The sequence below is a fragment of the Triturus cristatus genome, chromosome 12 (genome assembly GCF_964204655.1).
Source record: "Triturus cristatus chromosome 12, aTriCri1.1, whole genome shotgun sequence".
Lineage (NCBI taxonomy): Eukaryota > Metazoa > Chordata > Amphibia > Caudata > Salamandridae > Triturus > Triturus cristatus.
In genome coordinates, this window is record NC_140595.1 from 618,784,917 (window position 1) to 618,802,022 (window position 17,106).

At 42.5% G+C, this 17,106-nt stretch overlaps 1 protein-coding gene across 1 annotated transcript in view; it reads right to left on the reverse strand.

Moving 5' to 3' along the window:
* Positions 1-17,106, reverse strand: part of ACSF3 (acyl-CoA synthetase family member 3) — a 501,265-nt gene that overhangs the window by 27,472 nt on the left and 456,687 nt on the right. The window lies entirely within an intron of this gene.

A 17,106-nucleotide genomic window follows, 5' to 3' on the forward strand; every position in this document is an offset into this window, starting at 1 on the left:
CTAATTCATGATTGAGTGACCATTTCGAGGCTTCTAAGCACTGACCGGATAAGAGAGTTATGGAGAGCGAAACCACACAAAGCATGCATCTGATCAGAGAGAAAAGCGGCCCTTGAAGAACACACTCATTAATTACCATACCCAGCTGTCACGCATAAGGGTATAACTGGGATCTAGAAATATCAGTAATATTTGTCACCAAAACACTCCCTACATGGTCAGTTCATCTATACACTAGCATCTAATGTTTGAAAGTCCTATCTCTTATTCTTTTGCTTCAATGCAACTACCTAAACAGCAAACTGGTAAAAGCAGGAAAATACAGAACTCTGAGAAGCACCAACTCACTTCTTCTCATCCCTCCGAAACTGAAAAGGAAAATGGCCCAGTGCTGATCCTTCTCTGGTAACCTACCCAAGATGTGGAACTCACTCCCTATTGACCTCAGATGTAACCCCTCCTTCTCTTGCTTCAAAATGGACCTAAAACTCCTTCTCCTCAACCAATACTTTACTGACCAAGTCAACCAACCTAGGCAGCAATAACCTAATGGACTCCCCCCTCACTTTGACCGTCAAGGATGGTGGTTATCTGACTATATCACCCACCTGCGTCTTTCTCCCCTCACAGTATACATAAGTATTATGTCTTTGCTTATATCTTTATGCACCCTCGTGTCCTACGATGTGATGCAATTTTTCCTTTGTGTATGTAAAGCGCTCTGATACCCAAGGGTCTAGCTAGTGCTATATAAAACTTTATAAATAAATAAATGCATAACTGTACCCGTCTAGAGTACATCAGAACACTACCCTTAGAGGCCCGAAGACCCACACTCTTTCACCCAAACACTCCCAAGATAGTGTGCACGTGCGCGTCACCACCTCGTCAGGGGCAAGAGGCACTGCATTCATGCAACCACTACTTGTACAATGTATTCTCTAAAAGCTTCTGATGTTGGTAACTTCTGGCAATGGTTTTGCAGCAGCACAATGCTACCTAACCTCCACTAAGATGGAGCCTCAGACCACATGAAGAATGGCAGACACGTGTGACTACCTGAACTAAGATGGCCCCCACAGATGCCTGCTAGGCTCTGATGTCCTACGAACAGAAAGAGCTTGAGCCTCTTTCTTGACTACATGAATATAAGCATAGATCATGGGAAGGAACCGGGAGTAGGCACACTACTCCCTACTTTCTTGGAATTTCTATGATCTTGTCTGTCACATATTTCGGAGTTTTCAAAAGTGTATTTATAAATGAACCTCAAAGTCACAGACAACGAGATGTTGAATTCGATGGGTCATTTGGTCTAAATTTAGGTAGTAAAAGATGGACACGTAATATTGTGGTTCACAAGCAGTATTTATTTTTGACAGTTTCCGAACATAAAAAAAGGACAACATACACTAAAATAGAACGGAATATAGTACAAGACAACCAAATATAATCAAATATGCACATTAGCCTGAATTTTGTTCGTTTTAAGAATAAAGTGCTTTACAAATTTCAATAGAGATATCAGACTGCAAGAGCTAAACTCTGCCCCAAACCCTTGCAGATGTAATTGAGCGGCAGCCTGTACCATAGCAGCATCAACCTCCCCTTTACCGCCCGGATCCTAGTACAATCAATTTATATAAAACTCTGTTTAATAGCAGTATCAGTAATCCCTTTGATTAAAATTAATTCACTTTAAAGAAATAATCAGCGTAAAATAGTTTTCATAAGAAAAGTGCATTGCAGGTTTCATTCATCGAGTATCCATTGTTAATGCAAAAAAGAAGATGAAATCCTTTCCTTAAAGTGCACAGCGAAACATGCATGATCTCCAACACGTTAAATTCCAAATATATCTGCCAACTCTATCAGTGCCTACCAGCAATTTCAGTGCTGATCTATCATTCTCTAATAAGAGACATTTATCCAGATGGTGAAGATCCTTCATAATTCCTAAAACTTTTCCAAAATGTATAAAACTATCTTCCCCCCTCCAAATCTTTTAGTGTCTAGGCTTTTCTTCTTATAAATTACTAGGACTCTATTGAGCCACATCTAAAGGTCTGATGGTTCACTAGATTTGCACTTATTTGTTATCAATGATCAAGCTATTACCTTTGTTATAAACCACGAGGCTCTCAAGCTCCTTGTCCTCAAGCCTAGCTGTCTAGATCTGCCCAGTAATGCAGCCTTTGAATCCGGGGATAGTGAGGTTCCCAAAGTGTCCTGAATAGACAGAAGAAAATACTCCCAGAACTCCTGTAGCTTCACACATCCCCAAACCATGTGCACCCATGTTCTCACCATACGGCACCGAGGGCACTATCAGATATTCTTGCGTTCCAGCTGTGCAGTTTTGAGGTGTATAATAAAGTAGCCACTAGGCATACATCTGCATACGGCTATAATTGGCCTCCAGCAGCACCTGGCAGTTAAAAAAGATATTCCTTGCTCCTCTTTGGTAAGAGTTATACAAATCACTCACATCCACCACTTTTGTGCGAGGTGAAAGGCTTTGCCCTTGTGAGGATTGCCACAATCCTTCAACCATCTCATCAAGTTGCCAATCTTTCTTGTTAAATTTTGATGATTCTAAAATTCTTTCACAAATTCCTGTTGAAGGGACATTAAGATGTTGCAGCAATTTCTTTTGCTTTTGTTTAAAAGAGGTGATAATCCCACACCTGATCAAATTGTGATTGTGATTGTGAGATCTAGGAAAGTTAGGATATGAAAAAGCTGATTTAAGCATTTTTCCTAAATAAATGTTGTCAAAGGTTTGTGCACGTGTTATATTATAAAACCTGGCGTACGTAACAAGAAATGCTGCTAGGTAATAGGCTTTTCAGTCTAGAAGGGCCATAACACCCTCTTCTTGGCCAATATTTAATTTATCTAGGCTCACCCATGGTGGTAGGCTATGCCATCTATCTAGCATCGATTCAATCTTTCCCATAAGAGCGGTATAACTTAGTCTGTACAAATCCTCCGGGTTTCCTGAAACTTTAATCCCAAAATATCTGATTGGATCTTTATGGTAGATCGACGGCAAAGATTAAGGCAGCAAATGCAAATCTACATTTTTGTTTTGGCAGTGTTGATGCGATACCCAGCTAACGCTGAGAGCGATGCAAGAAATGAAAAAAAGATTCTCGACTAGTTTTGCTTCCTAGTGGAGGTATAGCACAAGGTCATTGGCTTTTTGTTGAGCCTGGGGGACTCAGGGATAGCTGTCTTAAGTAGCTCTGATCACCTCGGGCACATGCCAGGGGCTCTATAAAGATCTCTAACAGCAGAGGCGATAGAGGACACCCATGCCTGGTGCCGCAGGTGATCTTGATCTGAGTAGTTCTCCTGTTTAAAGAGAGGACTTTGAAAGAGCGTTGATATAATTGGACACATTGCTTGGTGAGCTGTAGTAGAAATTTCATCTCGACAAGAACTTAAAAAAATTTCCAACACACCAAATCAAACTCTTTTTCAGCGCCTAAACCTTATCCACAGCGAAGTAATCAATAGTCTCTAATAGAAAGTTTGTATTAGATTACAGCTGGCATGTTGGTATGAACCCATTCTGAAATGCCTCTATCAAATTTTGTATTACCTCAGATAGTTATCCTATGTTTGTTGGGTACTCTTTAGCAGACTTAAATCGAGCTCTAGAGACTGGATGAAAATGAAATATCCTCCAATTATAACAGGTGGGGAAACTGGGTTAATTGAAGTATCAGTTCTTCAATAGGTCAAGGATCATCCAAAGTCGATTCATTGAATGAGACAAACATTGTGGGTAGTTGTCCTATTAAAAGTTCTATTATGGCCCTTCTCCAAGCTTCGTCCGAGAGTGTTTGAAGTGTACTGCCCATACACCTTTTGTTGGCCAATATTGCCACTGAGGCACACTAGAACTGTAGTAACAGGAAGGAAGCCCATTTAAGCCACTTACTCTTATCCTTACTAATGTAGGTCTCCTGAAGGAGTACTATAGAAAGCTTTTGTTCATTGAGCCACCTCAAAATTGCCGTTTGTTTATAGAGATAAAAAGTAATTTAGGCAGCAGTGCAGAAGTATTTATTCAAGTATGTATATCTCTCCAGCATTTTAATGTCTCAAACGTTATCTCTGGAAAGACCTGGTAAATATATCCTCCAGAAAAATGTAATCTTTTCTGTTTATTTGCTTGGGAGAGGATCTTTTCTCGAATCCTCGCATCTCCGAAGTTCACTAGCATGGTATGAGATTTCAAAACATTTGGATACTCTGCAAAAAGGCTCTCACAACTGTCAGATTGCCTGTAAACCCTGGCAGGATCTATAAACTCTACAGAGGAACTAGCGGATTCCTTTTGCTCTGGTATGCCCATGAATCTTCGGCTGAATCTTCTTAAACGTTTTCCTGATCCTCTAGTTGCAGCTTAATATTATCCAATTCTTTTGTGGGTAGGGCGTTCACTGATGTTAGCCCTCCCTGGGGATCTTCCAAAATAGAAACACATGTTTTATCTTCGTCAGGTTCCTGAGAGTAGGAGTCCATCTTTTTTTCAATTTCTACCATTTTGCTGCTTAAGGAGGAGGCAAATGAGGTTAGGCCAGACTACATTCACGTAGCTCTCCTAAAATGATAGTGAGCAAATATTCAATTCTTTGACAAGAGATCTGATCTCCAGCTTCGAAAAGCCTCTGCATGGCTACTGACTGCGCCAGCGTAGCTTTTGCCTGTGGCTGCTCATACGCCATTGTACAGATCTCCTTGTAAGGTAAGTTTCTCTTGCTTAGACCATCTATACTCCCTAGATCCTTGTGTAGCAAACTTCTCAGCCCTGAATCTCTGTGCTGTAGCTATTGTAATTTGAGAGTATCCCCTTTCTGATCTTTAGCTCGGTCTCTGCTATCTGCTTTCCTGTTATTGAGCAGTTTACTCTTTTTATGCCTCCTATGAGCAGCCAATCCGGCGACATTCAGCTGTAGAGCAGTGCAACATTATTCCCCCATCACATATAGGGCCACAGTCTTTATTCAGAAGTAGGCTCTGGTCTGCCGCAGTCTCAGTTTACTTTCTCAGATATGCTCACAGAGGTTATCTTAGCGCCAAGAGGTCTCTCAGTGCCTTTCCTTAAGGCTTTTCCTTATTTGACTTTGAGCATTTTTATTTTTGTAGCCAGCACACAGAGTAATTAGCACGTTTCTGTCTCAGTCTCTGTCTCAGCTTTGTGTTTACTGACTCATTCTTTCTTCTTGTGTAGTCCCTTATTTGGCGATGTTCAAAGATGATAACAAGAAAAAGTTGTCAAGAGCTCAATGTCACAATTATGTAGCTGCCCATCCTGCGCCAGCTGCAAGTTCAGATTTGTGTGCTTAAAAATTCACAATTTATTGTACAATAAGTTTCCACTCACAGTCCATTATGCCAGGCCGTGGCCTCCTATTATCTCACATGGAGCTTTGACCCGGTCCGGCCCCAGCTCCCTGGATAACACAAACCATGTACTCTTCTATAGTCCTGGGGTGAGGAGAGTTGGTGTCTTTAAACTAAGTGTTCTATGGAAAGCTGCCCCATAGACAAAGCCCTGCTGCTAATGCTTAATTTGAACCAGTGGTTTCCCGGTCTTGGCACCGGTACATTATTTTCAATACCGGCTCTTATAACAGTCTGCCACATGATGGTGCTGTTTATCTAAATTTGTGAGGAGCACAACAACAGTTGTTTAATAATTAAATATGCATTAAAATCACCAATACCTGCCACCCAAAGCTATAAGAAAAGCTTGGGCGGCATGTATTAGTCTTTTGTAATGTATATTTGAAGTCTGAATTGTCACTCTCGTACGAGTCTGATGCTTAGTTGTGATGGTTAGACACTGGCAGCGCTAGTGTGGGCAATGGGTGGTGCAAGCTGTAGTGCCCTCCTGACAAGGGTCCTGGCACAATTGTAATTTTTTTTATTACAAAATCAAGTAAGGCATACTGCACCCCATCAGGAACATAAACATTGCCAGCTTCTAGCTCTTAGAACTCGGCTCTGATGGCTCTTCTTGAGCGTTCAATATAAACTTGAATGTTGTTGTTTGTGGTTGTACAATGGCAGAATTTCCTGCAGCATCGTGCTCCCCTGTTGTCTCCTTGTCGAGACTGAGGGCCTGTAACTCGGGGGCAAACTGCTGCAAATATTGACAGAGCCAACCCCCAGGGTTTTTTGACTTGCTTATTACTTTGGCACCATTTGACAAATCTTCACGAAATTTCCCCCCAAAAAGTGTCCTTCTGATTCTAGTTGAGCATGAAAAGTTTCAGAGTGATCCGTCAAGCGGGGGCCGAGAAAAGTCAGTTTCCCATATTAATTCCCATAGAGATTTTAGACAAGACTACAGCCCGAACCGCTGAACGGAATAGGACCAAATTTGGAAGAAATCCAGCTCTTGGTCCAGAAAGAGCCCTTTTTGATATCTGGTGTAAATTCGTTCAGTAATTTTTGAGATATTAAAGGAAAAAGAATGTTGTATATATGGGCAAAGCCTAAGCACAGATCTCATGGTGAGATCTGATTGGCTTTCAGCACTTCAACCAGGAAGTGCTGGCTGCCATCTTGGGACCAATAGACATGATAGTACCCTACTGAAATGCATTGTAGTGAAAGGCAGGTTTTGAGGGTCACAAAAAGGAGAACGTATAAAGGGAGATAACAGATTTTGGGTACAATATAAATCATTTGTTGTAGGTAAAATACTAATTTTAGGAACAGTGGTGTGTTCTAAGGTAATTTTACCCTGTGAAAAAGCCTTCTGCTGGGGTTTTATGAATCATGTTTGAGAATAAACAAAAACAAATTCTCATGATTTTCCAATAGAGGTCATGGAAGGTGCTCCAGAAGCTAAAATGAGAGCATATTTTCTGGAAATTCATGCTATCTTTCTCAGCAATATGAGAATGAAGTCTGACATTCTCAGTAAAACATATACTTCCAACAGGAGCAGCCTGTCAGTTGATTCTTTTGTGTTTTACGGCAGCCTCCCAGAGAGTTCTAAAGAACAACTAGAGCGCTTACAGTCTTACTTATGACAAACATATGGCACAGCTGAAGCCCTCTTGAATTTAATCAAACTGGTAAAACTTAAAACATTTAATTTAGAAAGGAACCATAGGAGGGGGTTCGTTTTGTCATAGAAATTACAGTTAGTGTTGTATAAAGAACAATTAGGACATGTTTTAAGGGTGTTCTCAAATATCTTCCTCTTCTATTTCATTAAAACATTCTGACATGCAGATTAAAGCCAGCACTTTCAACACCAGCAGCAGACTACCAGTTAACTTTTTGGTGATCTGCAGTTTTACTACAATGTTCTAATGAGCAACTATAGTGCTAACATTCTGAACTTATGACAAAAGTGTGGCACATCTGAATGCCATCTGGCTGTATTGGAGAGTGAGTGTCTATGAGAATTGAGATTAATTTTGATGTTGGGCACAGAGATACCATGGGGCCACAACGCAGATGCATAATTACATGAACACCTGTAGGCCATAATATATTGTGGGAGGTCATGTGCCAATTTGAAACCTCTTTAACATTATGTCTGAGATAAAAACATCAAAAAGGAAAATGTACACAAAAATTGAATGTATATACCAATAGTGCTGGAAATGTTTTGATCTGTGTCATCTGAATAATGAAAAGTTGATATTAGCGAGGGCACTCACAGAAATAGCCCCCCCCTTCCCTTCTCTTTTCCTTCCTCTCCCCCTCCCTTTTTCTCCGGTTTATTATCCTTTATAATTTCCATGTTTTTGCTAATAATATAGCACCTTATATCCGCACATAGCACTTTATAGTGACACGACTATGAGTATCTACAACATTCGACTGACAACTAGAAATTCTGTGAGAATATTCTTGGACCACTTTAATTGATGAACACTGGCTAGAAATGTCTGTGACCTATAGAATTAGCCTTAGGTATTCAGTGCAATAATACAGAAGTCTAACACAAGCACTTTATCTTACCAAGCATAAGCACTTTTCTCTCTTCTCTCGGAGAGTTGTAGTGCAATATGTTATGTTATGTTAAATCCTTTTATAACGCGCAATAGCTACTCCAAAGAGTGTCCCAGCGCGAAGCCAAGAGGGATTTCAACATAGGGCCAACAATTATGGAAACAGATGAGTTTTTAATAGTTTCTTAAATACGAAAAAGAATGGAAGAGCATTCCAAGACTGAGAGGCTTTAACAGCAAGAGAGCAACCACCCAATTTAAAGCTGGAGAAGCGAGGCACTGTCGCCAACAAAAGGGCAGAGGAACGCAATAGTCCGGGTGGGACATAAAAAGAAAACCGTTTCTGTAGATAGATGGGTCCATGAGCATAAAGTGCTCAGTGAGCAATTACCAATGATTTAAATTTGACCCTCTCCGCCACGGGCAACCAGTGCAGGGCGCGGAGATGAACACGCACACTACTCCTCCTAGCGATTCCCAAAAGCAGCCTAGCGGCTGCATTCTGGATCACCTGCAGTTTATTCATAGAGTAGCCAGGGATGCCAATATACATCTAGGGGTGCACCTATTAATCATGCACAGACACTGTACGAAGCACTAGCACTTCTTACTCGCAGGAGAGTTGTAGTGCAATACATCTAGGAGAGTACCAATGGAGTGTACACACACACTTTAATTTGAACATTACACAATATATCCTTCAAGTGCAATAAGGTGTATATATCCGAGCATCTATAGGACTGGCGACGGGGATATATGCATCTCTCACAGATAGCATAAGTGGCATATATTGGCTGTACTAATATAGTATAATTAATCTATTCTCTATAGAATTAGGAAGGCACTTCATATAGCACTTGTAACTTTTACCCATAGATTGATATGGATCAGCAGAAATAAGTGGATAAGAAAAAAAAAACAGCCTTTATCAATATCGGTGCACTTTAGAGCGATTCGTTTTTGAATGATTGTAACAAGAAATTAACAGCAGTTGGGGCATTTTTCACTACTCACACAAACCATCACCACTATGAGATATATCCCTTTAATTAGAAATACATTAGTCCGTTTTAGTGGAAAATATCTTACATTCTCTTAATGCACTACCTGTGTCTTATGGTGAAACCAAAATAAAAATTGTCTAAACAACGACATAAAAATTGTGATTGCACTATGAATTTTATAAACATGTAAAAATTGTTAGCCACAATGATTATGAAATACACTGAGCATTTGAAAAAATACATTGAACATTAATCTTGCGATAATGTAGGTAAGGTGTAAGAGCCGATTTGTTGCGCAATGTGAGAAATCAGGATGATTTTTATGAATGTATTAAATGTTATTTACGTTTGGAATTATAACTCTTCATTGTTTATACTGAAAATGTTTCAAGATTCAAAGGTTAAGATTTAAAATCATATAATTGAAGGATAGTAACATTGTGCAGTTTGAATAGAAAAATGGACACCAAGAAAATCCATTAACGTATATGGGTTAGGGCTCTAGTAGATGAATGGGCCATGGAAAGTGTTAGTGGACTAGCATCCTGAAATGTAAATAAAACATGGCCACCGTGGATATGACATAGGCCTAATGGGAAGTGTTTAGCTGGAATGCGTCAGCCATGATTTTTTGTATTTTAATGAACCTTGCATGCTTATTTTGTCCACACAAGGTCGACAATAAACCTTACAAATCTTTTGTATGAACGTTTTTGTTTCCGCTACCTCCTTTTCTTTACTGGTGCGGCCGAGAACGCTGGACGAGGATGCCACAGTGTGGACTGGGATATGGAAATATATATATTTCACTTACCTGATATATACTTACATTGTCATTGTAAAGGCATGTGTGGTAAAGGCACATGCGTGGTAAAGGCATTGCGTGGTAAAGGTATGCATTGTAATGAAATACAACCCTGTCACACAATTTTTTCGATCGGCCAAGAGGAGGGACACTGCTGTCCTGCATGTTTTCATAACCTCATTATTACATATTGTGTGGCTTCCTCTTCAGCCACACTGCGTAAAGGACTTAAAACAGGAGAGTTCAGCATAGGCCCAGGAGGGCCGGATTTGTGGCAGATTAATTTTAAAAAAGCTCGCTATCTTTAAAACCTGACATTGATCTCACCCCCTTTGTACACTGTTGGGCACCCCTGATGTAAGATGCAAGAATGTCAGTGGTTACTTTGCAGATCACTTGAGGAGTCATTACATTGCTGTCAAACATCAGGAACACATTTACATTGAATATTACACCGGGAGTACTTAACTTTCCACAATACGTTTTGTCACTTTCTCGATCCATTTTTTAGTAATCTTTCTGACATGTTTGTAATGAATCCCAAACCGGTCATCTGGCCGGATCATTACATCATTCCTATTTTTCTTCCCTTCCAAAAGGCAAAAAAAAGCACTCTCATGTAAAGAAATTCGATTGATGCTGGTCGAAATAAAATCCCCCTGGTGGGAACAGGCCCTTCTAATCTCCCAACCCGAGTTAGGGGGCGATATTATTGAGGCAATTTCAAAATGTAATGACTGGATTACATCCTCCATAGATAAGAACATTCCGCTTAGGACTCATACAAGTGGTCGTCGAAGTAGACAAGCCCCATGGTTTAATATCCATCTACAGGAACTTAAGGAATGCAAACAGAGGGAACGGGAATGGAGGAAATCATATGCCTCGAGTAGTTAGGTGGGATAAAAAAAAAGTCAAAAAATATCACTATGCTATTTGCGGGGCACGCTCAACTTATTATGGGTCTCAAAGAGAAAAGACATCTAACTCAGCTAAGGAGATATTTAAAGTATTTAAATCATTTACAAATCCAGCACATAAGGGCACTTTACCGGTGCAATCAGAGAGTTGCTGTAAAAAACTGGCCAATTTTTTCTTTTAAAAAGTCACTGATATATCTGCTTGCTTCAAGATGTACCATTAAAGGTCCCGATGTCTTGCAGCCAAGATATGCTGCCTTGTGAACCCCTTCCTGCTTTTCCTCTTATTAGTAAGGAAAATGTAGCAGGATTCATGAAAATAGATAAATCATTGAACCCTGCCCGCCTTTTTATTCTTTTGCAAGGTGCAGACTCAATTTTCCCTGTATTGGTAGAGTTATTTCACCTCCCCCTACAGAGTGGTGTAGTCCCCTCCTCCTGGAAACATGCGGTTGTAAGGCCATTACTAAAAAAACAAAGTTGTTTGATCTTATATTAACAGAAAGCTACAGGCCGATATCCTTATTGCCTGGAGTAAGCAAAGTCTTTAAAAACGCATCAACCATCAGCTATCTTTATCTTTGGAAAATCATGGTAGGTTGCATTTACTCAGACAGGTTTCACACCAGGACATTGAACATAAACGGCGTTATTGGCAGCCTCGGAAGAACTGAGAAACATTTTTATCAGGGCGGCTCAGATGCAGTAATATTGCTGGAATTGAGTGCAGCCTTTGATACTGTATCACATCCAACCTTACTGCAAAAGCTGAAGCAGGCAGGTGTTGTTAGTCTTGCTTTGAACTGGCTTGCAAAGTTTTTAGATGGAAGAAGTTTTCAGGTTTATGAGAAGCCATTTTATTCGAAAGCCTATTCTCTGAAGTGTGGGTACCACAGCGTTCATCTCTGAGACCTTTGTCATATAATCTATATGTATGCTCCTTTTATGAGATTGTGCAATCTCATAGCCACACAATAGTGTCATATGCTAACATCACAGACTGTTATCTCCCTCACACCGGACACATCTTCTACCTCTGATCAGCTCATATCTTGTTTAAAGGACGAACCAGAATGGATGTCAGTTTGCGGTCTGAAGCTTAACGGGGATAAAACAGAAGTGATGGTGGTTGGCACCCATTTCAATCGCTTGTCAATGATGTGCTGGCCCGACTCTCTAGGTAGCCACCCCACTCTCAAGAAGACAGTTAAAAAAACATTGTATTTGGCTGGACAACAAACTCACCTTAGAAGTACAAGTGCAAACATTAGCAGTCAGTTGTTTCAGAATTATGAGAATGCTCAGAAAAATCTTAAAGTTTCTACCTTTCTCTTTGAGGAGTCTTGTGGTCCAGGCAGTAACTGTTTCCCGGACTATGCTAATTATCTCTATCTTGGAAGTCCCCAATATGTGGTGAGAGGAGGGCAGGTGGAGCAAAACGTGGCGGCTCACATCCTGCTGAAGATTCGAAAACACACGTCAGCGTCAGGTTTGCTAGCGTCCCTTCACTGGCTACCTGTTAAACAGAGGATCTAGTTAAAGGTTCTTCGTAGAGCTCATCAAGCTCTACCTAATAAGGGCCTCCAACTGCTACAACATCTGTTATGAACTTATAACCCAAATAGGACTTTGCGATCAACAGCCTCATCTCAATTGGAGACCGAAGGCCAGAAGTAGTGGCAGGTCCTTCACCTATCTGGTCCCCAGGCTGTGAAACTCCTTACCAGCGAAGATATGCAGGATTGATGAGAAGATGAGGTCTAGAAATCAACTGAAAACCTAGCTATTCATTTAAGTCGGCGGGGAGGGGAGAAACTGTCTGGCTATTTGCTGCAAAGCACTGGGAGGCCCACTGAGGCAGCCATGCTCTTTAGAAATACATAGACTAGACTAAGGGCCCGATTTAGAACTTGACGGGTGGGTTACTCCTTCACAAGGTGACAGATTTCCATTATGCCGAAATATAAATCCCATAGGAAATAATGGGATATATTTTTCAGTGGACGGGATATCCGTCACTGTTGTGACGGTGTAACCCATCCGCCAAGATCTGAATCAGGCCCTAAGTTACTTGAACCACTCTCCATATATAATATACAATATATATGTATTAATTTTAATACCATTTTAAATCTAATATTTAATGAAATTATTTATTTAAATGTAATTATATTTTTCAATAATTATATTCCTTCAATACTAAATTAATATTGCCTTTAATTTAATTTCAATATTTTAAACTACCATTCCCTTCACCCTAAAAAACCTCTTACTACCCCTTCCACTACCCATCCCTGAGCCCTACAAACTCCTCACTTCCACTATACAGCACCCACCTCTGAGCCCTAAAATAATTGTATTACCCCTATACACTAAACATACAAGAGGTGATTGCTTGCAACTAGTCTAGCCACTGGCAATCGCTCTGAGTAGCATTACAACCCATCATTTTTCGCCGACTTTGCTATTCCAGAAACAAGCCTGCCTAATGCAAATAAGTACTGCTCCTGCACCTCATGGGAACAATACATGCCAAACTACTTGGCAAGGCCCTCTCTTGAAGGGAACGCAAGCAAGCGCGGACCAGTTTCAGCCTTGTCATGCCTTATCAGTGAAGAATAGTTCGGACCCTATGGTACAGCGAGCAAGGAGTCCACTTCTGTACATACATTTGGCCAATAAGGGCATGCTAGGGAGGACAAAAAACTATCAGTTGGAATTGCTACCCAGAGCAATTGCCAGTGTTTAGACTATTTGCAAGCATTCCTCCCATCTTCTTTTGTGTTTCTGATGTAAAGCCCTAAGTGGGCAAGGGTATGCACATATGGGGGTCCCGTGCTCACTGTGCCACTGGAACCAAGCTGCACCCTACTGAAGAGGCCCAAATAGGCTAAAACTAGTCTTGAGTTACTTGTGTTCTGGCGCATAGAAGATCTGATTCGGCAGTTTGGGCTGGACTGTTCCTATTGGAGCAGGACCAAGGTTGATTTGCACATGCTTGTGTCTAATCTAAGGCGGCATGGTAGGCAAAAGCACAATGTGTTGGAATGCCACACTGAGGGAATACCAGTTGTAGGAAACAGGATTCCCCAGGGAGGCAAATCCTACCACCAGTTTGCAAAACTAGCTCCTAGTTAGGCAAACACTTTTTCTCACAGAAGGCAACTTCAGAGAATGTGTGTCAAGGATTAACATTACCAGCACAACACTGGCATTAAGTAACTACTCAGTAAAGCTCCCAAAGGCCAAAGCAACAAAAACTGGATTAGTCACTGGAAAGTCTTATCTTTCTAAAGTGACTATCATTCCACATGGCTTTTCCATTCTCCAAGGATAGTCAATGAAAGTTCCTGCACAGTACACACAAGTGGCCACTGGAGGCTTCTTCTCCCTAAAGTCACACAACACGACCTCCCAGCTCCAGGCAGCCTCTAGCTTTCAGTCAGGCCAGCGGGGCAGGATGAGAGTCAGTCATCCTGGTCAGGCAGGCAAAATTCACAGCTTGCAAAATTCACAGAGTTCCTGTAGGGGTGCCTCTTTCCACAGCAGACAATCTCTCTGGTCTTTAGTGTCTGCTGAAGTCAGTCAACAGTACCCTTCATACTCTTCTCTGCTCCCAGCCCACTTCCTGGTGTTGATATCAAAGTCCCTAGGAGAGTCGTCTATCCAGATACCAGTCCAGTGTGAGCATAAGATAGATTTGTCATTCATTTTCCAGTTCCAAAAGCAAATCGCCACCAAGTCCAGTGCCAGACCAGTTATGACTGGTCTGCTTCAAAAGAAGAGTCCTTGGGTGTTGGTGTTGGCAGGGGCGGCTCTAGGCTCACGGTGGCCCTGTGCAGGGAGCGTAGGTAGGGGGCCCCGGAAGAGGGGGTCCAGGCGGGGCGGGGCGGAGCTCAGGAAGGTGTTTTAATAAAACGTCCAGAAAAGGCGTTAGATGACCAGTACCTGCGGCTGCTCCTACCCTTCCGAATTCGTGTGTCATTTTTATTTTCTTGCAAAAACAACTGTTGATGGACAGAATGCAGAACAATGTCATACATTCACCCCAGTACAGAGATCTGGGCCTAAATCCATCGTTTTTTTGCTCACCACACCCCCCCAGTTCAGACATGGCCATATGCAAATCAGCCTTGACCCTGTGCCTCATGGGAACAGTCCAGCCCGAACTGCCAAGCCATGTCTTCCCTGGACTACACAATGAAGGACCAGCATACCTTAATGAACGAGTGAATTTCCACCAACCTACCAGGAAAATATGTTCCAGAACCATCTCCCTAGCAGCCACCCAATGCAGCCGCCGATAAAACAGTGGAGGCCGCTACTTCTCCCACCTGGCAGTGAAGACCTCCCCCTGCACGTCAGAGCCTCACCATCGCTCCAGCAGTTCAGGAAGGACCACAAGACCTCGCTGTTCAACCAACAAGCAGCATGATCCGGCAGCATGAATCCCATACCGCCTCGATACCCTTATGTGTGAAGCAGCTGAGCTTTACAAACCCTGACTGATTGATAGTAATTACCCTTCCCACTACATGTATGACACATTGTGAGGACTAGCCACATATGGAAGGTTTATTTGAAGAGTGTTATAAAACTATAGGGTAGATCATTTGACTTGGCATACAAGGTCTGTTTTCTCAGTCCACTGAGAACAGTAGAGCCTGGAGAATAGTTCATGATCTATTTGGAAAGTGACCTTAGCAGGAAGAGAGTAAGCTACCTTGAAATCATGGCACACAGAGACCTGTCTCAGTACGTCACTAACTGATCCTGAAGACAGCCTACAGGTAGCCAAAGACTCGTCCACTTTACCACATTGTTAAAAGACAAAATACAATATATTTCATTAAGGTTTCTTGTATAGTGCCATATTCCAGCAACCAGTTGTGCTCGCTTTCACAGCACCTATTAAACAAGGATTAATTACAGTGAGTCCTAAGGCTATGAAAAGGCACTAGAGGTTCACTGAAGCAAAATTAATGTGCAAGGAACATCCAGTCAGAAGACAACTTTAAAGCAGACGTACGAACCACTAGCACAGCGTACCAACGACCCCATGGGTCTCGGTACCACTGTACTTGCTGAACCAATGTTAACTATGCCCCCAGTATGGACAGAGAAGGCTGCTTCACCAATTGCAAACTGAGGACTAGTTAAACTAGTTTTCTCTGCTAGTCACATGACACGCACTGGAATGTAATTAAAGAAATGATCAAGAAGCCAGTCTCCTACCAAGGTCTCTGCAAAAGGGCATTAGATTGAGTTAACATGGGTAGGCACTGCCATCCTATTCCAGGCGTCCATCCATAGGTGCTTGCATTTCATGTCTGCCTCAACACCATATAAATAGACATAACCAAATGCCAAGTACATTCGAACACTCAATGTTTTAAAAGATTTGGGCAGGCAGATCCACTCATTAGATCACAAGTATCAGCTTCATACTCTGTTTTCATGATTGTTGATAAGTAATTGTAATCATTTTAATGAATCCTTAACATTTCATCTAACACCTCGTACCCTGCTCTCCTCTTCCCCCCAATACGACCGTGCCTCCCAAGTTACACCTCCAAAGGTCACCATGCCTCCCCTCAGCCACAAGTAAACACCGCCCCTGCACTCCTGACTCACTCTTCCCTCCACATACAGCGCCGATCTGTACCACTCCCTACCCCTGGCGCACGGTGACCACCTCTCCGACCCGCGCCCTCTCAGAGATGAATCGTGAGAGAGAGGCTCTCTCTCACGATTCATCATGCCCTCCCTTCCCCTGACCCCCAGAATACCTCCAGCTCGCCACCTCACACGGCTTACCTCCACCAAGACCCAAAGCACACACCATCTACAATAACATCCTCACCCAACCTTCCCCACGCCCCCGGCTCCTCACCCCCACGGGCTGGGATACATTCCTACGCCTGATCTGCCCTCCTCCCCAGGGCTCCCCACACCCTCGTCCAATGGCTCACCTTCCCTCGGGTTCACTCTGCAGTGCACACGCTGACCTCATCACTCCCCCTCCCCATGCCTGACCCTCGGGCTGCTCACCTCGCAGCTGGCACCAAAGGTTGCACACTGGCATGCTATCCTCTGCAAAGCGGCCTTTCTTGCCCAGGGTCTCTAGGCGCACCGGTGCATGGCCTCGGCCGGTCTGGGTGCTGCTCGCTGCACGCCGGGCACGGGTGCTGCCACCCCTCCTGCCGCCGGTGATCCGTGGTGCTTCTGTAACCTCTTCGCTGCAGGACTCGCGCGCACTGCGCATGCGCGCGCATGCGAGCCTCCGGAGGTGCCAGATCTGGACTATTAAAACAAGCTCGATTCTCCTGGAAAAAAAGTTCTAAACAAGCACAAGACCTACCAGAAGAGCCCGAAACAAGGCTGAC